Below are 26,894 nucleotides of genomic sequence, written 5' to 3'. Positions count from 1 at the left end.
ACAGGGCAGTTCACAATATAGAATCATTGGTATGCATCAAGATTGAGATATTTCTGCTCCTTTTCCTTTTTTTTTTTTTTTTTTTTCTTCAGCCGGTGCATAGAGGGGTACTCTAAGAAGCTACTTTATGGAAGGGAAGGTTGCATTGGCTAAATATGGCACCAAATAATTAATATGAACATTACAGCTAACACATATCTACCCTTTTGCATCACACCTCCTTAAGAAGAACATATTGTACTACTTTACCATCTCAAGAAATCTCTTGCACCAACCTCTATCTCCTTTGTGCAGCAACATCTCTGACATGTACCTACTGTCATGAAAATAGTACCTCATGTGAAGCTCCAGGAAGTCATGGCTGCCGTGATGATCAAACCTGTTCCTCTGGTGCTCTGCATAACAACATAGGTGAGCTGAATCTTCTCACTTACTTTTGGTCACTTCAAGGAATGAGTTTCTTGTGTAAATTAGCATTATTTATTATTTATTTATTGCCTTTTGTGATGGGATGATGAGCTGCTTGTGCGTAAAATCGTAGTCCCTCAGAGTTTGTGCAACTCCACAAACCTCTGTGTGTGACAGAGCTCCTCAGACATGTCTGCTCTAGTCACTTGCAGATTCCGACAGTGGTTGTTTTCGGAAGCGCTTCCAGCATAGAAGCTCCTTAACGGAAACACGTCTTCGGGACTCGCGGCGTGACAGCTTCCGGCGAGGAATGGGTCTCCCTATGGGAGCTTCTGACACCTCCCCACTGTTCTCGCTGGACGTGTCCCTGAGCCCTCCCTCTTGCTCGCTTTCCCTCAGAGATCCTCCTCTCTCCCTGCTAGTTCCTGCTTTAGCTGCTGCGTCTCTCTCAGCCTCTGTGAGACTTTCCTCCAGAGACCCATCTCTCCCCCTGCTGGTCCCTGCTTCAGCTGTTGAGTCCCTCCCAGCCTCCGTGAGCCTCTTCCCCACCTGTTCCTCCGATGGCAGTTCCCTGACACCTTTATATCCCAACTTTTCTCCAAGGAGCACAAGGTGGCGTATATGGTTCTTCTCTTATGCATTTCACCTTGTGAGGGATATTAAGCTGAGAGGCAGGGACTCCCCAAGGTCACTCAGTGAGCTTCATGGCTAAGTGGGGATTTGAACCCTGGCATCTCAGATTCTAGTCTAGTCCAACACTCAGCATCAATACTCAGCCACATAACCTTACTCCAGCCTTCCTTTTCTCTTTCCCTCACATGCAGGCTTCATCAGAGAGAACCTGGCATGCATCAGGCTGGGGTTTTGGCCCTTTAGAAATTTCTGGACTACTGCTCCCATCTACCTCTGCCAGTGTGGTCAATTGATAGAGATGGTGCAAGCTGTAGTTCAGTAAATTCTTTGCTTATTGTAACTCACTCTACGTGGGGCTGCCCTTGAGACTGACCCAGAAACTCCAGCGGGTGCAGAATGCAGCGGCGAGACTCCTTACGGGGTCCTCGCCACGGGATCACATTCACCCAGTGCTATACCAGCTGCACTAGCTCCTGGTGGAGTACAGGATCAGGTTTAAGGTGCTGGTTTAAACCTTTAAAGCCATATATGGCCTAGAACCCTCGTACCTACGGGACCACCTCTCCTGGTATGTCCCACGGAGGACCTTACAGTATTCAAATAAATTTTTTGGGGAGATTCCGGGCCACAGGGAGGTTAGACTGGCCTCGGCCAGAACCAGGGCTTTTTCAGCTGTGGCCCTGATCTGGTGGAACACTCTACCACAAGAAATTAGGGATTTGACATCTTTCCGCAAGCCTGCAAGACAGAGCTGTTCCACCAGGCCTTTGACCAAGGCACAGTCTGACCCCCCCCTTCTGTAATCTTCATAGAACTCTAACTCGATGGTTGCCATTAATTTGATTCTGAACTGATTCTAGAATGTAATTTAATTAATTGACTGTGCTATTTTATGTACACTGTGCTATTTTTACCTGTTGTTAGCCACTCTGAGCCCGACAATACGAAATTATTATTATTATTATTATTATTATTAGCCACAAATTAGCCATCACTGCATTTACTAGCAGTCCACACTACACCAGAAGCCGTGAACTCTGGTTTGGTTTTGGTTTGCCTTCCATCATAAGGCAAGGTATTAAGTTTAATATATTATTACAGATGAGGATCTTTTCTCCGTGGAGGAAAATACCTTAATTAGGCAATTTTGCCATTTTCCATCCCCAATACGGACTGAAATATTAGAAAGATTGGATGTGCTAAGAGTTAAGCTGGCTGGGAGAGATATAAATGGGGAGATCAATGTGGACGCCCATAAAAAGGACCAGATTTCCTTTAATTCGAACCCTATACAAGAACAAAACCCAGCGGCCTGTCGGCCATGTTACCTTCAGACAATGGCTGAGATTAACCTACCCCCAATTAAGGAAGCCCAGCACACTGAAGAGAACACTACACCACCTCCAATAAGGAGAACCATCCCTAAGGTGAATTCACCAGGCTCTTGGGACAAGCTGAGGTACCTGGATGAGGCAGAGTTAGGCCACAATCAGGTACCGGAAAAATACCTACGGAAAGAGATAACACACTTCAAAGGCCCGGTGACCACTAATGTCAGTATTCAACAGTTAACAGCCGAAACTATAGAACACTTGGCTAGTCTGCCATGTATGGAGAGCAATGGGCCGGCTCATAAAAGAGTAATCCCTAAAAGCACCTTGGGAAATAATTGACAAAGATTAGACCAGAGACAAACACCAGCCGGCTCCCTATCTCCGCGGAAATCCAACATCATTAGATATGAACAGACTCAACCCTCACTCACAAATCAAGCAAAAGCAGTTCTTTCCTTGAAAGATGCACCCAACCCATCCCAGAGCCTTAAAATTGTCTCCTGGAATGTTAACGGCTGGGCGACAAAGCAAATGGATCCTGAAGCAATGAATTTCATCTCTTCTTTCGACATTGTGTGCCTCCAAGAGACCTGGTCCCAACAAAGTATCACTCTCCCAAATTATTGCTCCTTTAGCTCCTGTGCTCGTAAACTAACCAATAGGGGTTGCCCCCAAGTTGGCCTCGCCTGTCTTATTTCAACCAGCTTATCCCTCACTGTTTGCGAGGAAATTAAATCTTCCCCTTACTTTCTCACTATAAAGATCCATCTCCCAAAGACCAAAAGCCCATGGTTGATAACTACAGTATATCTGCCCCCAGTAATTAATGATTTCGACCGCAATGAAAGGTGGTCTGAACTTTCGTCTTGGCTCCATGATCTTCAAACAACTAACCCAGGACTTCCTCAAATCCTCTTAGGCGACTTTAATGCAAGAATAGGTCCCAACGACGATGAAATAGTATCTCCCGCAGCACTCCTAGACAATCCCCTGCAGCCCCCCTGGGGAAACAGATGCTCTCTTGATCCTATAACAAATGCGTCGGGGAGGCTGATGGCCCAATTGGCCATGGAAAACGATCTCTGCATCGCGAATGGTAACATTACTCCCTTGTCCTCGCAGCAATTAACGTGCATCACTTCCCGGGGAACCAGTGTTGTCGACTACATTTTACTGACGCCGGAGCTATTCTCAATTTCTACAAAAATGGAAGTGGCTGAATATTTTGGTGGTGACCACCTTCCAGTGACTCTATTGTTAAACCTAATAGAGCCAATTTCAGTCCCCTCAAACTATAGAACCACGGTACAAAGCCACCCTGTATACAAAACAAAGAAATGGACAAGCCTCAGCTCCTCTCTTGCCCTGGACATACAAAAATCATTTGATATGTCTGCAGTTCCCTCTGACCCAATCCTGCCCGCTGATCAATACCGGAAATTACTTGATGCTTTCTCAACAACTTACATAACCACCGCCTCGCCTACTCACCAACGCCTCTTCTCTGAATCGCCTTGGTTTGACAAGGAATGTAAAGCCCTAAGAAGGCGAATTAGGAAAATGGTCAGAATCATCAAATTTTCCAACGACCCCCAAACCCGTGCAAAGCTCATAGATATTAAAAGGACATACAGAAACATGATTCATTGCAAGAAACAGCAGCACATCCTTGAGGCTTGGTCCACTCTTCGTTCGGCTGTAGAGAGGCATGACTCCCGCTCCTTCTGGCGCTTAGTTAGACCTTCGGCACCATTTAATCCAGCTACCCAGATTTCTGCTGATGAATGGATTGCCTACTATTCAACCAGTTTCGCTTCTCCAAATCATCTTACAGATCTCCTTCAATCCCCGTCGGACCTCTGTTCCTGCTCTCTTAGTCCCACTTCATCAATAAACTTTACTTCAACTCGCATTTTCAACATCATAATGTCAATGCGAAGGAATAAGGCCCCCGGCCCAGACATGGTCCCGTTGGACCTTTTCCTGACTGATCCTCTTTGGTGGAGCGAACACCTGACTCCTGTATTCACCGCTATCTCCTCCGCCCTAGACATCCCCGACTCCTGGAGAGAAGCTATAATAGTTCCGATCTTCAAAGGCGGCCAGCCAAACATCCCTAGGAACTATCGCCCCATCAGTTTATTATCCATCCCGGGGAAAATATTTGCCGCTGTTTTACTGGAGGAACTTCTCTCATGGGTCCAGGAGAGGAACATTCTACCGCTAGAACAGATTGGTTTCCGAAAGTCAGCATCAACCATGGACCACTGTCTAACTCTCTATCACCTTGCCAGTAAATACACTGCACCAAGGCAAGGCCACCTATTTGTCGCTTTCATGGACCTGGAGGCCGCCTTTGATTCCATTCCTAGGCAGAGATTATGGTCCAAACTTGCCCATCTGGGAATTGATCCGCACCTCCTCTCCCTAATTATTTCCCTTTATTCAAAAACCACAGCTCGCGTCCGAAGTGGTCCCAACGGCTCCCTCACTACTCCATTTCCAACGGCCAAGGGCATCCGACAAGGTTGTCTCTTGGCCCCTTTACTGTTTAATCTCTATCTTCATGATGCAATTTCCACTTTGAAGCTAGCATCTAAGTATCCTCCTCACTTAGCAGGCCACCCCGTTGCTTCCCTTTTCTATGCTGATGATGCCGTCATCTTATTCAGAACAGCTGCGGACCTAGCAAATGCAGTTAATGCATTTATCGCCTATTGTAAGGTGGAAGCTCTTAATATTAATTATAAAAAATTGAAAGTCCTCCACTTCACTCGTTCCCGCAAACTCAAGTTGGAGCCGCTTAAGATCACAGGTGGCTACTTAGAAAAGGTAAAAGCCTTTAAATATCTAGGCTTAATATTCACTTATAATCTCTCCTGGACCACCCATCTACAATCTGCCTTTCTCGCTGCAACCACGACCTCTAATGCCATTGTCCGATTTTACCACCAGAAGGACGGCAAACACCTTCCAGCAGCAATTCAAATATTTAATGCCAAAGTTGTCCCTAAATTATTATATGGATGCGAAGTATGGACTACAGCAATATCAGGTAACTTGGATCGCCCACTTCATATGTTTCTGAGATCTCTTTCCGGCGTCCCGAGATGTGTCTCAGGTGCAGCCCTACGACTCGAGTTCGCCCAGCCCTCAACTGTTAAACGATCATGGAGTCGAGCCATTTCCTACAGCTTCCACCTATTAGCATCGGATGCTCGAATTAGAGGTGGTTTTTCCAATCTGATTCCAAGAGATATTCATAATTCCCCTTGGAAAACTACAATTAACCTCAAATTCTGCTCTCTTCTCAATTTGAATTGTAAAACTGTTCTTAACTTAGAGTGTATCAGCCCGGCGGCCCTACCTCCAATTAAAAAGAAACTACAGCAACTTGACTTCTCTAACACAGCTTCCTATGCAAGAGGGCCGTGTTCAGGCCTAGCCCTAGCTATTCCACCCCCTGAAGGGATCCCTCTATACTGCTTCACAATTTCTTCGGAGGCTAAGCGAAGGGCCTTTACCTGTGCCCGTCTCAATTGTTTTCCTACAGCAGTTCTGTCGGGTCGTTATTCCAGAGTTCCCATCGCAAATAGAACATGCACCTGTAGCGACACGGCCCTGGAGACTTTGGAACATGTAATGCTCTTCTGTCCTAACTGGACAGATGAAAGATCTCGGTTTTTAACTCCCCTCGTGAATAAGCTTCATCTTCCAATCCAGCCTTGGATAGTGTCCCTCTTTTTGCAGGATTCTGATTGTTGGATTACCGAGATGACAGCTAACTTCCTGCTTAGTGTGATGAAGAGGAAAGCGGCACTAACTTCTTCCTTAACACCACAGCTGCAGTCGATACGCCGCACAATCGAACGAAGTTCCAAGTAGCCTTATTGTACAAGGACAATGGAGTTAGGATAAATCTGAGGAGCTGAAGGATCCTTTAACGGTCCTCCTCCAGCTTCAGCAGTTTTTGTTTTTTTGTTTTTGTTTCTGTACTATCTGTCGCTCGATGTTTTAAATCCCCTGTCGCTTTTGTTATCCCTTTTTCTTTCTTTTTTTCTCTTTTTTTAAGTATTCGCCCAGGAAGATATCTACCTTTACCTCCCCACCCCCATTTCATGTTGTTATTTCAATGTATATCATGCTATGGCCACACGGCTAATGCAATAAAATCTATTGATGGAATATATTATTACAAATTCAATGCAAGGATCATTTTGGGCACCTACAAGTTCTTTCTTTCTTTGCTCTCACGCCAACTGTTCCAGATGAGATATTACAACAGGGGGAAGGGTTTTCTAGCTACCCTATCTCTCCTTCTTGCATTACTCCTACTAACATCCTGTGAAAGAAGAGGTGTGATATGATGTCATCCTCAGAGACCCCACCGCCTTCAAATTTTTGCAGGGTGGTGGGACACTCACTGTTCAATGACACTAAGACTAAGCCATGCATCTTCACTGCCTGTGAATTTTGGAACAATTCATGGGATTGTTGGCTCAAGAGCAGCCACATCTTCATTTTATCTTGAGCGTCTTGTGATTTAAGAATGCAATGAAGGGCCATATGGTCCTTTGGCTTCATAATAGTTCCTGGGACATTGGTCATTTCTAGGTTTCAGCTTTCAGTTCTCACCTTGCTTGCATGCCCATCTGAGAAATCAGGTGACTTTTTCATCTGCTACATCTTTCAACTAGAATCTTCCAGACAGACAGATCTATTCCAGTCTCTGCTAAGGGTAGGTGAATTTGTCAATTTTTGTTACTCTCACTTTCTCATTCTCCCCAAACTTCAATTTCTTCACAGTAAATAAGTAAATAAATAAATAACTCATTAAAATGTACCACCATTTAAGAGCAATTTTCTCCTCAAAAATATTTTCATGCAGTTGCAAACCATTTTGCCTAATATAAAGTAACTCTGTTCGTTGTTTTAACTCATGTAGCTGGGTGGCATTCAACTAAGTCAGGGGTCAGCAAGGCTTAAGAAACATAAGAGTGGATTTAGGCTTAAGAAACATAAGAGTGGATTTAGAAGGATAATCGTATTTTGGTTCATTTTCTTGGTTCAAATACTGTGCATTATGTAGTTTCTCACTGAAGAATAAAATGTAGTAAAAGGGAAGTATCATTGAAAATATATACATTTAGAGGGAATTAACCAGAGTTTTTGCAGATCTTGTGATTTATTTCCTTTTGTGCTTTTCAGTTCCAGAGTATGAAGTGTCAACTTTCCAGGGATGTATTTATTCCAATACTTGCCACTCAGGTGATTACAGCTTCAGTGCATCTCAAGGTAAATTCCTCCAGCTGAAGGTCTACTGCTGCAAAACAAATGAGTGCAACAAGGAACCTGTCCACCGTGAGTATCTGCATCTCTGAAGGTTAAGGGCTTATAAAAACAGTGCTTTTTTCTGGCAGAACATGATGGAACACAGTTCTGCCACCTTTTGGGGGGAAGGATGCAGGAGGGCTCTGGGACCCCATCAGATCACCTCCTTCCCTAAGCTAGGCAAATTCTCCCCATGCTTGGGAAAGCAGGCATGAGTCTTAGACAGGATCCTGGAACCTGCTGCCTCCTTCCCAAATCCAGATGGGCTTTGGGAAGGTGGTGGGAGCACTCTTGGCCCCATCAGAGAATCACACCAACTTACCTAAGCTGAGCAATGCTTCCCAGACTTAGGGAAGGAGGCACTAGGCTATGACAGTAGCCAGAAACCTTGCTTTCTCCTACCCAAAGCCACCCATCTCCAGTAGAGGGGGCTCGGTGTCAGAGTGCTCAGGCCAGTAAGTCAAATACAGGGGCTTCCTGTAGGTAATCAGTGGAGCTGGTAATCAGTTTGCCACCCTTGAGGCATTGTAAGTGTGCCAACTGCCTTTCAAGGCCCATTCACTTGGAGTATCTTCTGAGTAGACATTTGTAGAAGTGTTAGAAATCCTTTGACACATCACTTTATTTAATTAAATTAAATACACTGCTTGATTGTAAAAAAATAAAAATAAAAATCCAAAAAAGTTAAAATAACAATAACATAAAAGCATATTAAAACTTGCATCTATTGTATAAACATGGATAGGCTTGTCTCAATGTTTATAGCAGGCACCCACTTTTGTTTCTAGAAAAAAGCACTGTATGAACCAATGATATACAGTGTGTCAATTAGTTACAAGAAAAGTATAGAATTCTGTCTTTTGGTCCATTCAGATGTGGGGTGCAAGGGACTAAGAAGTATCTATGATTGATCCTTGAATCTGGAATGAGTGGAGTAGATGATCACTTCTGTAATGGGATGATGAGCTGCTTGTGCGTAAAATCCAAGTCCCTCGGAGTTTGCTCAAGTCCGCAAACCTCTGTCTGTAACGGAGCCCCTTAAGCATGGCTCCGTCAGTCGCTGGCAGATTCCAAAAGTGGTTGCTTTCGAAATCTCTTCCAACATAAAAGCTCCTTAACAGAAACACGTCTTCTGGACTCTCTGCGTGACCGTTTCCGGCGAGGGGTGGGTGTCCCTACAGGAGGTCCTGAAACCTCCCCACTACCCTCGCTGGAAGTGTCCCTGAGCCATCCCTCCTGCTCACTTTCCCTCGGATCACCTTGTCTCCCCCTGCTGGTTCCCTCTTCCGCTGCTGAGTCTCTCCCAACCTGTGTGAGCCCTTCCACCTCCCGTCCTTCCGATGGCAGTTCCCTGACATCCACCTCCCCTCCAGGGCCCCCTTCACCCCCCTCCCGCCCCCTCCTCTATGGGCGGCGAGGAGGCAAAACCCTGGAAAGAGCTTCCTTCATCTTCCGACGTCTCGAACATTTCTCTCCACCTGTTGCGGTCTCTGGTCTCTAAGTACTCCTCCTCCTCAGAGTCGATTTCCCCTTCCCCCTCCGAGTCTGGAAATCCTTCCAACTCCTCCTCCTCGTCGGTGGTGCCAAAGTATTCCCTCCGGAACCGAGCCACAGGCTGAGGTTTCCCTGGGAACCTTTGATGGAAAGTTTCTACCAAGACCTCGTCATTGATATCCTTGGCCATTACCCAAGTGTTTTCTGACTCCGGCTCCCCTTCCCACACTACCAAGTACTCCACCTGATTCCCCTTCCACCGGGAGTCGAAGATTTCAGCCACATGGTTGCTGCATTCCCTTTCTTCTATGACCTGTCCCCGTGTGGACATCCCTTCTCTTCCCCCCTCATACGGTGACAGTAACGACCTATGAAATACTGGGTGCAGTTTCATGTGGTTGGGTAACCAGAGTCTGAAAGCCACTGGGTTGACCTGTTTAATGACCTCAAAGGGACCCAATCTCCTGGGTCTTAATTTCTTACAACCCCCTTTGAACGGCAACCCTTGTGTTGACAGCCACACCTGATCCCCCACCCTTATGGTTTCACCTTCCCTTCGGTTCTTGTCCGCCTGCCTCTTGTATTCTTCCTTTGCCCTTTCTACGTTGAGTTGAAGCTGACGATGGATTGCTTCCATTTCTTCTACAAAATGCTCGGCTGCCGGGACGCTCCATCTCTCCCCTCCTCCCCCTGGGAATGCCCTGGGATGACACACATAATTAGCCAAGAAGGGGCTCATCCCTGTGGACACATTCTCTGCATTGTTGTAGGCAAATTCCGCCAGCGCCAACTTCTCTACCCAATCATTCTCTCTGTCATTGACATAACACCTCAGGTATTGCTGGAGGATACCATTTGCTCTTTCTGCCTGCCCGTTGGTTTCAGGGTGCCGGGCAGTGGAAAAATTGACCTCTATCCTCAGTAAGCTCATGAGCTTTCTCCAGAACCTGGAAGTAAATTGTTTCCCTCTGTCTGAGACCACCCTCAATGGTACTCCATGCAACCTAAAAATGTGTTCTACAAACAATTTCGCCGTCTCTTCCGCCGTGACTGCATGCGAGCAGGCTACAAAGTGGCACATCTTCGTTAGTAGGTCTACCACTACCATGATGGCCTTTTTTCCCTTGGACCTTGGCAGATCAGTCATAAAATCTATCGACACTGCCTCCCATGGTCGTTCTGGTGTGGGTAACGGTTCTAATAGCCCCACCGGCGCCCGCCTCTCCCCCTTGGCTCGCTGGCATTGTTCACACCCTCTTACATACTCCCGTACATCTTCCCTCACCTTGGGCCACCAAAATTCCCTGGTGACCAACCACATGGTTTTGTGTTGTCCAAAATGCCCTGCCGTGGGGCTGTCGTGCAACTGCTTGAGTACCCTCCCCCTCAATTCTCCTTCGGGTATATACAGTGCCCCTTTGTAATACAATGCTCCGTTTCTTTCCTCAAACCCCCCTGGCTCCTCTCCCTCACTCCTAAGACCTCTGAGCTTATTCTGGGCGTATTCATCATTCTCAGTTTCCTCTACCAGTTCTCTTTGCCCCACCAACGCCGCCCCACACACCCAGCAGTCCTCTGGGATGACATGTCTCTCTTCGGGTGCTCCCTCCCCCTCCAAATATTCAGGCTTGCGTGAGAGAGCGTCCGCCCTAACGTTCTCTGAACCTGGCACGTAACAAATTTCAAAATGGAATTTGGAGAACTCCTGGGCCCATCTCACTTGCCGTTGGTTGAGCACTCGTGCCGTTCTCCAATACTCTAGGTTCCTGTGGTCAGTGCATACTTGCACCTTATGTTGTGCACCAATTAATAGGTGCCTCCATCTTCTAAACGCTTCGTGAATGGCGAGTAGTTCTCGGTCGTACACCGTGTAGTTCCTCTCAGATTTGTTCAGCTTTCGCGAGAAGAAGGCGCACAGTCTCCATTCCGACTTCTCCTTCCCCGACTGCAGAAGCACCGCCCCCACCGCCCTGTCTGATGCGTCAGTTTCCACCCGCATCAGTTTTTGTAAATCCACATGCTGGAGCTGTTCTTCCGAGGCGAATGCCTTTTTCAGTTCCTCAAAAGCTCGCTCCGCCTCCGCCGTCCAAACGAATTTCTTCTTACTGCTGAGACAGTCTGTAATGGGAGCCGTCAGGTGGGCAAAATTTCTGATGAACTTCCGATAGAAGTTTCCAAATCCTAGAAATCTTTGCACATCCTTCTTCGTTTTTGGTGTTTTCCATTCCAGTACCGCTTGGACCTTGCCAGGATCCATAGCCAGTCCCTTGTCCGACAAGCGGTACCCCAGGAATTCCACCTCCTTGGTGTGAAACTGACACTTCTCTAGCTTCACCCACAGCTGATTGGCTTGCAGCCTGCCCAACACTTCCCTGACGTCTTTCACATGCTGCTCCTCATTCTCTGAATATACTAACACGTCATCTAAGAAGGCCACACAATTCTTGTAAAGCAAAGGCCCCAGGACGTGGTTCATGAACGATTGAAAGCACGCTGAGCCTGCCTGTAGACCGAAGGGCATCACGAGATATTCAAATGCCCCTAAAGGGGTGAACATGGTGGTTTTCCATTCATCCCCCTTCCTTATTCGTATCAGGTTGTACGCTCCCCTCAGGTCCAGTTTGGTGAAAATCTTTCCCTTCCTGACCCTTCTCAGAATGTCATCAATTCTGGGCATAGGGAAAGTCATTGGTTCCGACACTGCATTTAAGGCCCGGAAGTCTACGACCAGCCTCGGTTTGTCCGCAATTTTTTTTGTCCACAAAAAACACTGGACTGCCACCCACCGCTCTGGACTCTCTGATGAACCCTCTCTTCAGGTTCTTGTCAATGAACTCCCTTAACTCCTGCATCTCTCTGTCTGACATGGCGTACAGCTTGCCTACAGGGAGCTGTGCCCCAGGGAGTAAATTGATTTGGCAGTCAAAGGGTCTATGCGGGGGTAGTTTGTCTGCTTCCCTCTCGCTGAAAACGTTGCTCAGATTGGCGTATTGTCGGGGCACCTTCCCCTTCTCCGTTACTTGCGTCCCTGCTAGAGTGGCTTTGGCACCTCCTTGCGCCTCTCCCTCCTTGCAGTGTTCAAGACAATGTGCCGACCCAAAGGAGACCACTCTCTGGTGCCAGCCCACTAGCGGATTGTGTAATGCTAGCCAGCTCATCCCCAAAATAATGGGAGCTCCTCCCAAGGTAGCCACATTAAACGCTATCAGCTCAGTGTGTCTTGCTACCCTCATTATCATTGGGACGGTCTGCTGGCTGACTTCTCCCCCCAGCACCTCCCTTCCATCAATCGTGGTCACCTGCAAGGCGTTACTCAAAGGGATAGTCTGTATCTGGTGTTCAGCAGCGAACTCCTTGCTCATAAAATTACAGGAGCTGCCTGAGTCCAATAGCGCCTTTATCTTTAGTGGGTGTCCGTTTGGCAGCTCTAGCAACACCTCTAACACTAGGGCGGGTCTGGGAGGTTCAGGCGTGGGCACATTCACTGCTCTTTGGCCTGGCTGCTGTGCCCCGACAGTGGCAGCCAGGCGTTGGCTTTTACTTGCTCAGGGACCTTCTTCTCTTCCTCCCCAACAGCTCCCACCATTCCTTGCCATTCCTTTCTTTGGGGGCAAACTCTGGCAAAGTGGCCTGGCTGTTGGCAGAGATAACATTTCTTGGCGCCCTTTCCCTCCTTCTTCCGCTCTTTGCTGGGCTTTGAAACTGCGCGCGCGCTGTTCCAATTTCCATTGGCTCTCCTGGCGGGAACGGTGGCTCTGGAATCTCTGGAATGCGAACCTCCCTCCAACGTTCCCCCTTCCCTTCCCGCCTCTCCAAGGCTCTCGCCTCTTGGCGCGCTCCTATGGTCAGCGCTGATTTGGTCAGCTGGTCCATAGACTCCGCCCTGGGCGCCCGTAAAGTTCATCCTTCACCGCCGAAGAAAGCCCTTCTTCAAAGAGCATTTGAATGGGTTCCGCCGATAGGTCCCACCCCAATTTGTGGATTAACATGGTAAACTCAGTCCAGTACTCACGAACAGATCGGCTCCCCTGTTTACACGCCATTAACTGTCTGCGTACTACTCCCTGCTCAATATCGCTGGAAAACATCATGTCCATGGCATGAAAAAACTTCATCGTGTCCTTTAGGATGGCATTGTTCGTTGCCATCAGGGGCCTCACCCAGTCTTTCGCCCCCTTTTCGAGGTGCCTAATCACGAAAGCCACCCGCGATTCCTCATCGGGAAAGTCATCAAACTGCAGATTAAGTGCATATTGCATCTCTGTCCTAAAGGCATGATAGTCCTTGGGCTCCCCCCCCCAAAACTTCTGCACCAATCCGGGCACCTTTCTGGCGAGTGGGGTGGTTTTCCCTTTCTCCGCATCTTGAGCCCTCCTCTCCTCGAGCCTCGCCGTCTGCAGCGCTAGCTGGACCTCCAACACCTGGTACCTTTCTTCCAGGCTTGGACCCGCTCCAGCTCCTGCTTCTCCAGTTCCGGCTGGGTTGCTCATGATGCCTTTTCCTGCACAAGCTGCTTACAGGGACTTTCGGAATGCTGTGATGGGATGATGAGCTGCTTGTGCGTAAAATCCAAGTCCCTCAGAGTTTGCTCAAGTCCGCAAACCTCTGTCTGTAACGGAGCCCCTTAAGCATGGCTCCGTCAGTCGCTGGCAGATTCCAAAAGTGGTTGCTTTCGAAATCTCTTCCAACATAAAAGCTCCTTAATGGAAACACGTCTTCTGGACTCTCTGCGTGACCGTTTCCGGCGAGGGGTGGGTGTCCCTACAGGAGGTCCTGAAACCTCCCCACTACCCTCGCTGGAAGTGTCCCTGAGCCATCCCTCCTGCTCACTTTCCCTCGGATCACCTCGTCTCCCCCTGCTGGTTCCCTCTTCCGCTGCTGAGTCTCTCCCAACCTGTGTGAGCCCTTCCACCTCCCGTCCTTCCGATGGCAGTTCCCTGACAACTTCCTTACATACATCTATCACATTTCAAAGAAGCAGTCATTGGACTGAAGGAAGAGAAGTAGAAATATGGGAAATATGGGCATTGCTCTCCCCAGTGTGGATTCTGGGCCTGCCCACTACTTGCACGCACGCACACACACACACACACACACACACACAGAGAGAGAGATTACATCCAAGAGAATGCAGTTGTCTGTACCTTCAGATACAGAGAGTTAGAATCAGAGAGCAGATAGCTAGCCTGATACATTTCTACCATGTGAGAACTCCAGAAAATACACAAAAAATAATGTGCATGACAAATGTGAAAGACAAAATCATTTTTATAGATGCTCAGCAGAGGTGCCTGTTCTGCAAAGTTGATGGCAAATGTAGGACACGATGTGGAGGTAGCATGTCCAGCTAGGGTCAGAAGTTACTAAAAGCCATGAAAAAAAAATCAAAATAAAGGTACAATAAAGAGACTGAGGAATGAGGTGTATCCATATGCTGACTGTAGGTTTTTCTTTTGGTAGTTACACCACGTGAAGATCTTTCCCCCAATGGTCGACAGTGCCCAGCCTGCTTCAGAAAGACCGATTTTTCCGGCAAAACAGGTTGCCCACGTGAGGGGACTGTCAGCTGCCTTGCCAATGAGACCAAGTGCATTAACTATTCTAGTAGGATGTTATGTGAGTAATATTGCCAATGGGGCAAGAAACTCAGCTCCTCTCTGTCTCTTTCTCACTTCAAGAAAAGTAATGACTGATATTAGTTTGCATTTTATTAATGATAGGTGTGTATAGCTTTGATTTCTTTCTCTGAGGGAAAGGGCAATACTCTAATCCTGTTCTGGATTCCATACTATCTGCATATGAATTGCATAAGAACTGGAGGGGACAGGCTCACTCAAGGTAGGGTTTTACCTTGTGTGAGACTGGGAAGCCTACAAAAGTACAGCACACTCCTTACAGCACACCTTTGTCCTCAAATGCACAAGGTGCATCAGAGCAGAGGGGTACAAGGGAGGGTGCAGGACCAGCCAGCACATCACTGCTTCTCCTGACAACAGTATGCACCATTAGGGTGCTGGTCCAGGAGTACCCACCCACCTTGGCCAAACATTCAAAAGTAAAGGAGGCTGGGAGAAAGGAGGGCACTACTAGTGCATCTCTCTTCATCTATCTTCATAAATAAGTTGCATTGTGTGTATTGAAACTTACTGCATCACAAGTGTGCAAAAGAACTGCAGCCTTAGTCTAGCAAAATACATGGGGTGGGAGACCAGGGCTTTTTTTCAGTCAAAACTCATTTCCAGCAACTCTCAGGTAGGCCCCATTGCTATTCTAAGAGAACAAGGGAGGCACTCATGTTGAGTTCCGGCACCTCTTTTTCTAGAAAAATAGCACTATGGCAGAGGGTAACTTCCTGTTCACAATGCATCACCATGTTGTTAGCCAGGAAACTCAAATTCAAAGCAAATAATCAGCAGGCAATTCAATTCTCTCCTTTCTTCTTTTACAACACAGCATAAACTCAAGACAGACTGAAAAGGAAGGTCCCTGACAAAAGTGGAGCTTGCGGGCTCTGTGTTTGGCAGGGATCAACTGTAATATTGAGAACTTGATCCCAATGCCAGCACAGCTTCCTGTTGGTGCCACTTAGCTGCTGAACATTGGAAGCAAACTTTGCTTTGAACAAGGTGTTCAGCTGATTGGCTGTGACTGCAAGCCCTCCTCTCAAGCAAATGATTCAGAGTAGTTTCCAAGATTCCCAGTTGTTCTGCTGCTGCAGTGAATTTACCTGCCACATATCTCATGTAATACAGTGTTAGCGTAAGTCAAGTGGATGTTGCTTGGGTAGAATGGTCACATTAGGCCACCTGGTGGGCTTAATTTGGCTCACAAGGTAAGACTAGTGATAGTTGGCTGTCAGATTACCGGTAATCCTACAGGGTTGTAAACATACTGAGCTTTAATAATCACAGTCATCTTTATCCCCAAGGCCCCAGAACTCATGCCAAGCTTCTCCTTTTTATTACACAGATCATAATAAGATAGCTAATAGACTCCAATTCAAAGGCTGTGCAACTGAAGACTTGTGTGCCCTTGATGGAAAAAACTTTATATATGGTCACCTGATAGTCCAAGGAATTAAAGCAAAATGCTGGAATCCTGCAATATCATCAAAGCAAATTGATCTTGAAGGGTAGATACAAGACAGCAAAGCTCTCCTCCTTGTTAATTCCACCGTTCATGGTAGCTGCAGAAGAAATTGGGAGCCTAGTGGTGAGAGGAAGAGCTCAGGCCTCATGGGATTTCTTTTTCACAATTGGGGAAATTCATCATAAAAAAATAAACTCATCTGGCACATTGAATCTGTATTCTATATCTCTTTGTTTTATATATGCAGAATGTGTAGAATGCTGAGAAAGGGCATTTGAAGTAAAATATGAGAATTTGTATGTTACTTTGTTCAGCCCCACTTGCATGCCAAGGCCTTGCGGCCCTTACGGACAATATTTACACGGACACAATTATTTTGGTTTATGCGTTCAAATAGGCCACAGCTTTATTGTTTACAGATGCGGGTGGTTTAGCTTAGGCATTGTTTAGCTTAGGCCAGGCTATATCTTGATTCCCGCCAGTCTGCAGGGTAAACCACCAGTAGGGGGAGCCCTATGACTTACATAAAATAGGGACTCCCTTGTTAGGTTTCAGTGTGTTGCCACTGTGCAGTTGCTTGGAGGCACAGGACTCTGTTTACATTCCAGGGTTTCCAGACTGTTGGAAGTCTCATGGAGGACGGGAGACAGATGTGATGCTTACTGGTTTCCTGTTCCTTTGTTTTTCAGTTGCTCTCTGCCTTCCACAGAGAGAGGATATAAATTCTTACTGTCTGCGTAGTTAGGAATAAAACTCTTAGCCATTTAGCTCATACTATCTCAGCTCCTTCCCTGCATGCTGGATACTCTGTATTGGGAATGTGCCTGGAGCCTCATCAAAGGCTCAGGTCATTAATTATCGTCAGAGGAGAGAATGAAGGCCTCGACCGGAGGAGGAGTAGCTCGGTCGTAGTGGAGGCTATGATACCCCCGAGGGAAAAATTTGACAGACACTGGGAGACAAATTGAAATAGGATTTGAATGGATTCACATAATCAGGGGTTCCTGGGTTTGAACCATGTCCTTGTAATGGGAGACGGTGACAGAAGCAAGTGGAGACCTCTTCAAAGAGAAAATGAAAAAAGCTCCTAACCAAACACAATGTGATCAGTTAGACAGGGGCACATTAAAATAATTCCTCATTTATCAACAAGTACTCTCATTATAAACCTCTGCTAATTGTAACTAGAGGTCTGAAGAGTTCATCAGAGTCATATTTTTACGCTGAGCCAAAGTGTCTGTCTGAGATGGATTTGGGGCTTGCCCAAAATAAAGTAGGTGGCTACTAGGTAGGTGAAAGAACCAAATGGCTGGAGCCAATTTGCCAAGTGGAAAAATTCCTACCAGGCCCCATGACAGCAACCAACCAAAGTCCATAGCAATGTCAGCGAGCCTGCCTAAAGGGTGGGAGGGATGGGAAACCGGAACAGCTGGAGCGGTGAAAAGAGGATGAGCCTCGGCCTAAATAGGGCGGGCCACGCCTCCCGAGCCAGCCAATTGGCTGGCAGGGGAGATGACGCAGCCGAGGATTCCCTTCAGTCTTGCGGGGGTTGTGAACCAGCCCCTGTGCATGTGAGGGTGGGGTGAAGCCTGCAACCCCACCTCCTCTCCAGCTTGGAAGTGGCTTTACAGGGAACTAGGCAGAGGGCCTTCTCGATAGTGGCACCCCCCTGTGGAACGCCCTCCAACCAGATGTCAAAGAGAAAAATAACTACCAAACGTTTAGAAGGCATCTGAAGGCAGCCCTGTTTAGGGAAGCTTTTAATGTTTAATAGGTTATTGTATTTTAGTGTTTTATTGGACTGTGGCTCCCCACAGAGGCAGAGCAAGGTGGGTGTGGTGGAGCGTCCCGCCCCAGGTGTCATCCCTGAGGGGAGGTTGACAAAATCCCGCCCGGGCTCAATCACAGCAACGCTGGATTGCACCAGACGGCCTGGCCTCCACGCCGGATCATACCCCCCAGCCTGACCACCGCACCAGATCACCTCCCCCCCCCAAGCTGGGCGTGACCATCCTGCCTCCTGGGTCTGGAGTTGCAGGCAGGCGGCACACTATTACCCTATGCTCCAGGCTGGAGGAGGCAGGCAAGCAGGGGAGAAGACTAGAAGGAGGCAGGTGAGCAAACAATGGAGGGGGCTGCGCATGGGCACAGTGGACCCTGTCCTGTCCCTATGGGTGCCATGCGCCCCATCCCATCCATCCCTATGGGTACCGCGTGCCCTGTACCATCCATCCCAATGGACGGTTCGACCCACCCCTATGGGTGGTTCACCCTGCCTCTGGGCGCGCTGCCCCAGGTACCTAAGAGGCTTCCTCCATCACTGGCTCCCCAACAATGGAAGTAGAAGCACCAACTTCTGGGTCAGCTTTGGCTGTAGCCAAACCCAGCAAAGGCACTGGGGTCCCACTCCCCAGCATTCACCCAAAATATGGATGTGAGACCTCAAGTGTATCCCTAAGTCCCACCAGGCTGATCCCTGAAAGGCATCCTAAACCCAATAATTCTGCAGTGTGTCTAAGGTTTTCTTCTCTCCAACTGCTTCCCTTGCCTACACTCAATGCAAGGTAGCTACACCAATTTCTGTCCACTTTCTTCTTCCTATATCTTGCTATAATAAATGGTATCACAACATAGTGGAGGCCTCCTCATAAGGATGATCATTGTCTTTTACTTCCACATACACACTTTTACTTTCTACCTCAACCTTACATCCCTACACCACATTTGATGGCTGCACTGTCATTGGCTCAACCCACTGCTGGGCTGCACTAATGGCCTTTGAGTTAATCTGCAGCTGAACCAACAAGGGCTTCCTCAACTGCATCTTTGCACATTGACTGGTACCTTCGACTGGACTGTTCAGAGTGACGAAGAGTGATTGAGAGAATGATCCTGTTTGTGTTGTTTGTGGAGACAGCAGGCTCCATGCTGTGTGAGGTTTCGAGTCATTGACTCGAAAGTCATTGACTGAGTCATTGACACCAGCAATTGAGCCCCAGACCTCAATGAACCATTTGTTCCCAGGTGTTGCCCACAGCATGAATCCTTGGCCTATAAATATCTGAAAGTAAAACCTCTTCCTGCATCAGTTCTCTTAGCTGGTCCATCTCTGAGTTTCCTGATCTTTCAAAAATGATGACAACACTTCTGAGCACATGCTTCCTCTTGGGCCTGCTTTCTCCTGTTGAGTAGGAACCAGTGCAATGGGATTCATTTTATCATGTTTGTTGTTGTTTAGTCATTTAGTCGTGTCCGACGCTTCGTGACCCCATGGACAAGAGCACACCAGACACTCCTGTCTTCCACTGCCTCCTGAAGTTTGGTCAAATTATCATCTTTAGATGACTGCAAAAATGTTTGCTCCTTGGGCAGGAATGTGAGTGAGGACAGGATAGCAGCATAATAGAGAGTCAGGACGGCTGGCTTACCAAGGAGAGTAAACTCAAGTTTAAGCACTTAAGCCTTGGTGACCAAGTGTAGTCAGTTGCAAACATGTATTTCTGTGATGGAAGAATCTGATTAACCATACTAATAAGTGAAGGCCATAGTTTCCACTATACTTAGGATAGCCATTCAATCTAGAATATATTATTTATTCATTAATATATATATATTGCTTCATTCCCAAATGGCTTCTGTGCTATTTAGAAAACAGTAGCAACAAAAGAAATCTGCATCTTTTTTTAAAATCCAGAATGATTAAAATATACACTATAGTTAAAATAGCCAATAAAAAAACCTTAATATATAAACTACCCTGACTAAAAGGTAATTCCCCCCCCCCTCTGTGTATACATTCACACCAACCATTACCTGCTTCTCTAACATCCTTCTCCTTAGTAAGTGTTCCCTAAGCCAGGCTCTCTTCCAAGACAAAAGTCAACTAATAGGGAAACGGTGTGTGAGTGAGAGATGGAGTGGGACGAAATCTCAAGTACTAGAGCAGCAATGAGCATTTCACGTATAGTTCATAACTTTATTGAACAAGCCAAAGGCCATGACAAACCTGTAGCAATGGTATTAATAAAGGAATACAGAGCAGACATCCATAATATAAGCTAACTCCCATGATGTAAGAGAGAGAAGATACCAGAGACACCAACAAACTAAATTCTAGCTTGATTTCAGATTAAACCTAACAATCACCAAAACCAACTTGGCCCCCAATTCCATATAGTACAGCACAGGAAAATGTTGCATTGGCATAGAAGCAATGTAACACACACACACACACACACACACACACACACACACACACACACTTTAACTGAGTACATTTCACTCTTGCCTTACTTGTGGACCACCTAGATTCTGTAGAAATAAAAGCTGCTGATATTACTGGTGGTATGGTGTGTAGTTTCAAAATAATCTTTATTCTGAGCAGTTTTGAAAACTTTAATGGAGTTTGACTCAGACCCCCAGATTTCAGTGCCATAGAGCATTTCAGTAAGCACTTTGCTACAAATTATCTTTAGGGTAGCTTCATTCAGCTGCCCTCCCTTATTGTAATAGAATTTCATTAATGCTCCTTTGGTTTTTGGTGCTTTGACTTTCACTGCCTCAATATGACTCTTCCCATAGAGGGTTTCATTAACTAATACACATAGGTATATAAATGAGCAGGTTTCCTGTGTACAGTGGTACCTCGGGTTAAGTACTTAATTCGTTCCGGAGGTCCGTTCTTAACCTGAAACTGTTCTTAACCTGAAGCAGCACTTTAGCAAATGGGGTCTCCTGCTGCTGCCGCGTCGACGGAGCATGATTTCTGTTCTCATCCTGAAGCAAAATTCTTAACCTGAAGCACTATTTCTGGGTTAGCGGAGTCTGTAACCTGAAGCGTATGTAACCTGAAGCGTATGTAACCTGAGGTACCACTGTAGTTTCTTGCTTTTAAACACCTGTGTTATTTATACATAGGCTTTCACACCATGAAGCAGGGCAATTCACAATATAGGACCATTGGCATGCATCAAGATTGAGATATTTCTGTTCCTTTTCCTATTTTTTTTCAGCCGGTGCATATAGGGGTACTCTAAGAAGCCACTCTATGGAAGGGAAGATTGCATTGGCTAAATATGACACCCAATAATTCATATGAACATTACAGCTAACACACACCTACCATTTTGCATTCCACCTCCTTAGAAAGAAGGACACCTTTTTCTACATTATAGTACTTTACCATCTCAAGAAATCTCTTCAACCAACCTCTATCTCCTTTCTGCAGCGGCATTTCTTACATGTGACTACAGTGGTGCCTCGCAAGACGAAATTAATTCGTTCTGCGAGTTTTTTCGTCTAGCGAATTTTTCTTCTTGCGAAGCACAAAATCCCATAGGAATGCATTGAAATTCAATTAATGCGTCAAAAAAAGTCCAAACAAAGCTAAATTTGGTACAACAAGAGTTTATTAAGTGCTCTTTAAAGTCACACATACTGTGTAAAGAGCATTTCAAAAATTGAAGGATCAATTAATTAAGTTTCTAAACATGACAGAAAAACATTTAAAAATCAACAAAGTGTACACTACATTTTCTAAGACTCTGGGTGACCACTCGAAGAAGGTTCCTCTTCCACTCTTTGCTTCTTGCTGAAGAACCTGTCCATGGTCAGCTGCTTCATCTGCCTTTTCAGCACCTCCCTGAAAGGTGACATGACCGTCGTATCAAAAGTGTTTGCAAGGTCATGTGCCACGTGCTTGTTAGGGTGGTGCCGCTGTGCAAAAGCCTGCACATCCTTCCACTTCATGCAAATGTCCCTCAGTTCTTTGGAGGACAGCCGTTCCTCAGTTGCTTCCTCCTCTTCCAGCGAGGCCTGCTCCTGCGCAGCCTCTGCCTGCAGTTCGACCAGCTCCTGGGTGGTCAGCTCGTGGTCATGCTCCTCCACCAGCTCTCTGACGTCCTCCGCTGTGACCTCCAGGCCCATGGTCCTCCCCAAGGCAACAATGTCCTGCACCACTGTTGACTCTGGTGCATCAGAGTCACTTGGTGCCACAGTCCGGCCACAGGCTGCGCCAAGCGCAATTCAAATTTCTCTGGCTGATCCCATTCCAGGCCGTGGTGATCATCTTCAAGCAGGTGACGATGTTGAAGTGGTCCTTCCAGAATTCCCACAAGGTGATGGTGGTGCAATCAGTCACCTCGAAGCATTGCCTGAAAAGCTCCTTGGTGTAGAGTTTTTTGAAATTGGCGATGACCTGCTGATCCATCGGCTGGAGCAGTGGCGTGGTGTTAGGTGGCAGGAACATGATGCTGATGAAGCTGAACTCCTCCAACAAGTCCTCCTCAAGGCCTTTAGGATGAGCAGGAGCATTGTCCATCAGAAGCAAAGCCTTCAACAGCAGGTCGTTGACCAGCAGGTACTGTTTGACAGCAGGGCCAAAAGCAAGATTGACCCAGTCCACAAACAGCACACGTGTGACCCAAGCCTTACTGTTGGATCGCCACATGACACTCAGCTGCTCCTTGTCGACCTTGTGTTTCTTGAAGGCCCATGGGTTCTCTGAGTGGTACACCAGCAGGGGCTTGATCTTCAGGTCACTGCTTGCGTTGGCACAGAAGAGCAGGGTCAGACAGTCCTTCATGGGCTTGTGGCCAGGCAACTTGGCCTCCTCCTGTGTGATGAAAGTCCTTTTGGGCATCCTCTTCCAAAACAGTCCGGTCTCGTCGCAGTTGAAGACCTGCTGTGGAACGTAGCCCTCTGTCTTCACAACCTCCAGGAACTCCGCTGCAAAGTCTTCAGCCACAGGAACATCAGAACTGGCAGCCTCTCCATGCCTGACCACGCTGTGGATTCCAGATCTTGCCTTGAACCGGTCAAACCAACCTCTGCTTGCCTTGAAGACTTCTGGCTCGCCTGAGGTTCCTGGCTGTTCCCGGACGACGTCTGCGTGCAAGGCCTTGGCCGTCTCACAAATGACGGCCTCAGTCACTGTGTCCCCTGCATGCTGCTTCTCTTCTAACCAGATGAGCAGCAACTTCTCAACCTCATCTCGCAAGGATCTTCTCCCTCATCTTCAGGATGGTGCCGATGGTCGATGGGTTCCTGCCGTACTCCCTGGCGAGGTCTGTCACACGCATTCCACCGTCGTGCTTCCGGATGATCTCCTTCTTCATTTCCAGCATCACCTTCTCCTTCTTCCTCTCGCCGGCCTCTGCAGCAGCAGTCTTCTTGGGTCCCATGGCAGCACAGCTCCTACCTTCGTAAACTCAGAAAGAAAGAAAAAATCAGTGCTTCACATCCAAAAAATTCAAAAGCACCCAGCCACCCACCACACAGAAATTCAAACCCAGAACCAAGTCCTTGAATTCCAAACACCCAACCCAAAATCCAAAACCCCCCCAAAAAGTTTTAAAAGTTTAACTTACGAAATGGCTGCAAATCACAAAGTCTTCAAAATCCTCAAATGGCTGCAAAAGAAGTTTTGGAAAAGCTTTAAAAATCACCAAAGTCTTCAAAAACCTCAACTGTTCCCCCAGCCACCCACCACACAGAAATTGCAAACCCCTCCCCAACTGTTGCAAACCCCTCCTCAACTGTTCCCCCAGCCACCCACCACACAGAAATTCAAACCCAGATTTTTTTTTAAAAAAACAACAACATGGCCCAATGGTCACAGAAAATCATAAAAATTCAAAAAAAAAAAAAAACCACACAAGCTCCCAGATTCTTGCAAACCCCTCCCCAACTGTTCCCCCAGCCACCCACCACACAGAAATTCAAACCCAGGATTTTTTTTAAAAAAAAAAACACTACAAGGCCCAATGGTCACAGAAAATCATAAAAATTAAAAAAAACCCACACAAGCTCCCAGATTCTTGCAAACCCCTCCTCAACTGTTCCCTCAGCCACCCACCACACAGAAATTCAAACCCAGAATTTTTTTTTAAAAAAACAACAACATGGCCCAATGGTCACAGAAAATCATTAAATTAAAAAAAAAAACCCACACAAGCTCCCAGATTCTTGCAAACCCCTCCTCAACTGTTCCCCCAGCCACCCACCACACAGAAATTCAAACCCAGATTTTTTTTTTTTAAAAAAAAACACTACATGGCCCAATGGTCACAGAAAATCATATTTTTTTAAAAAAAAAAAAACCACACAAGCTCCCAGATTCTTGCAAACCCCTCCTCAACTGTTCCCCCAGCCACCCACCACACAGAAATTCAAACTCAGAATTATTATTTTTTTTTAAAAAAAAAAACATGGCCCAATGGTCACAGAAAATCAAAAAAATTCAAAAAAAACCCCACACAAGCTCCCAGATTCTTGCAAACCCCTCCTCAACTGTTCCCCCAGCCACCCACCACATAGAAATTCAAACCCAGATTTTTTTTTTTAAAAAAACAGCAGAGTGCCCCAATGGTCACAAAAAATCATAAAAATGCAGGAAAAAACCACACAAGCTCCCAGATTCTTGCAAACCTCTCCCCAACACCAAGTCCTTGAATTCCAAACACCCCAACCCCAAATCCAAAACCCCCAAAAAAGTTTTAAAACTTTAACTTACCAAATGGCTGCAAAAGAAGTTTTGGAAAAGCTTCAAAAATCAGCAAAGTCCTCAAAAACCTCAAAAAAGGCTACCAAACCGCGTGCTATGTGTTGCTCCTCGAAGTCAAGTCGCAACTGCACCTCTTCAAGCAATGCACCCTGGTTATTAACGGTTTTAAGAAAAAGGAAACAAACTTGCAAGACGTTTTCGTCTTGCGAAGCAAGCCCATAGGGAAATTCGTCTTGCGAAGCACCTCAAAAAACGGAAAACCCTTTCGTCTAGTGAGTTTTTCGTCTTGCGAGGCATTCGTCTTGCGGGGCACCACTGTACTGTCATGAAATGAGTACCTCATGTGAAAATACCGAGAGCAAAGCCTGCAATGATACTCACATCTGTTCCTCTGGTTCTCTGAGTAACAACATAGGTGACCTGAATCTTCTTACTCTTGGTCATCCCAAGGAATGACTTTCTTGTGTAAATTACCATTATTTATTTATTTATTTTGCCTTTATAGCCCATCATTTCTCCAAGGAGCACAAAGTGGCATATATGGTTCTTCTCTTATGCATTTAACCTTGTGAGGGATATTAAGCTGAGAGGCAGGGACTCCCCAAGGTCACCCAGTGAGTTTCATGGTTGAGTGGGGATTTGAACCCTGGCAGCTCAGATTCCAGTCCAACAATCAGCACCCATACTCAGTCACATAAGGCGGAAAGGCATTCCCTTTTCCTTTCCATCACATGCAGGCGTCATCAGAGACAACCTGGCATGCATCACCTTGGGGTTGGCTAACCTATGACCCTTTAGAAATTTCTGGACTACTACTCCCTAACACCTAAACCAGCATAGTCAATGGCTAGAGATGATGCAAGCTGTAGTTCAGTAAATTCTTTAGGGCCACAAATTAGCCAACGCTGTCTTAACTAGCAGTCCACACTACACCAGAAGCAGTGAACTCTGGTTTGGTTTTGGTTTGCATTCCATCATAAGGCAAGGTATTCAGTTAAATATATTATTACAAATTCAGTGCAGGTGCCAAACCATTTTGGGCACCTGCAAGTTCTTTCTCTCTTTGCTGTTACGCCAGCTGTTCCAGATGAGATATTATAATGGAAAAATGGTTTTCTGGCAACCTTATCGCTCCTTCTTGCATTACTCCGACTAACATCCTGTGAAGGAAAAGGTGTGACATACTGTCATGCTCAGAGCAGTGGGGGAGGAAGCCGCTTGGGCACCCGGAGCGGCAAACACGACGTGCACCTGGGGGCGAGGGGATCTGCCCACTAGGACGTGCCGATCCTCCCTGTGGTGCCATCGGCAACACCCGATCCTGCCGGGGAGCACACTTAATGTCACCCCCCCTCCACTGGGATAACACCTGTCCTATCTGCTGTAGGATTTGGAGTCAGGGGGCGCCGTTGCCTCACTGCTTTGCCTGCTCATGGCTTTGCCGGTCGCTGGGATTAGGAGGTGGAAGGCGGGGTGCACTGAATCTCACCCCCCTTCAGGCTGAAGGGGGTGACATTCGTTGCCCCCCTCCTGTGACTCCCAACCCTACAGCAAGCTGGGGGAGGGGGGAGAGCCACAGTAACTGCTTTGCCATGTCGCTTTGCCACTCACTGGACTTGGGGGAGTCACAGGCAGGGGCGGCAGTGCCGAATGTCACCCCCCTTCAGGATGACACCCAGTGCGGCCAGCACCCCCACACCCCTGTTGGTACGCCCCTGCCTCAGAGACGCCCTGTTGCCTTCAAATTCTTGCAGGGTGGTGGGAAACTCAGAGTGCAATGACACTAAGACTAAGCCATGCATTTTCACTGGCTGTGAATTTTGGAGCAATACACGGGATTGCTGGCTCAAGAGCAGCCACACCATCATTTTCTCCTGAGCATCCTGTGATTTAAGCACGCAACAATGGGCTATATGGCCCCTTGGCCTCACAATGATTCCTGGAACATTGGTCAGTCTAGGTTTCAGCTTCCAGTTCTCTCTTTCTCTGCATGCCCATCTGAGAAATCAGGTGATTCCCCCTAATACTAAGTAACTCTGTTGGTTGTTTGAACTCATATAGCTGAGTGGCATTCAACTAAATCCTACTCAGAGTAAACAGTT

The 26,894-nt window shown here is 46.8% G+C and overlaps 1 long non-coding RNA gene across 1 annotated transcript; it reads left to right on the top strand.

The window, feature by feature from the left end:
* Nucleotides 1-292: 292 nt before the first annotated feature.
* LOC310710500 lies at nt 293-16,400 on the top strand. The gene is made up of 4 exons (XR_014528097.1): nt 293-411; nt 7,584-7,736; nt 14,661-14,816; nt 16,170-16,400. It is a non-coding gene; the product is annotated as an uncharacterized lncRNA (long non-coding RNA).
* Nucleotides 16,401-26,894: the final 10,494 nt, after the last annotated feature.

The sequence above is a fragment of the Podarcis liolepis genome, assembly GCF_965112155.1.
Source record: "Podarcis liolepis genome assembly, chromosome: 7".
NCBI classification, from domain to species: domain Eukaryota; kingdom Metazoa; phylum Chordata; class Lepidosauria; order Squamata; family Lacertidae; genus Podarcis; species Podarcis liolepis.
The sequence above is the reverse complement of the archived record's forward strand: the minus strand, read 5'-3'. Positions and strand labels throughout refer to the sequence as shown.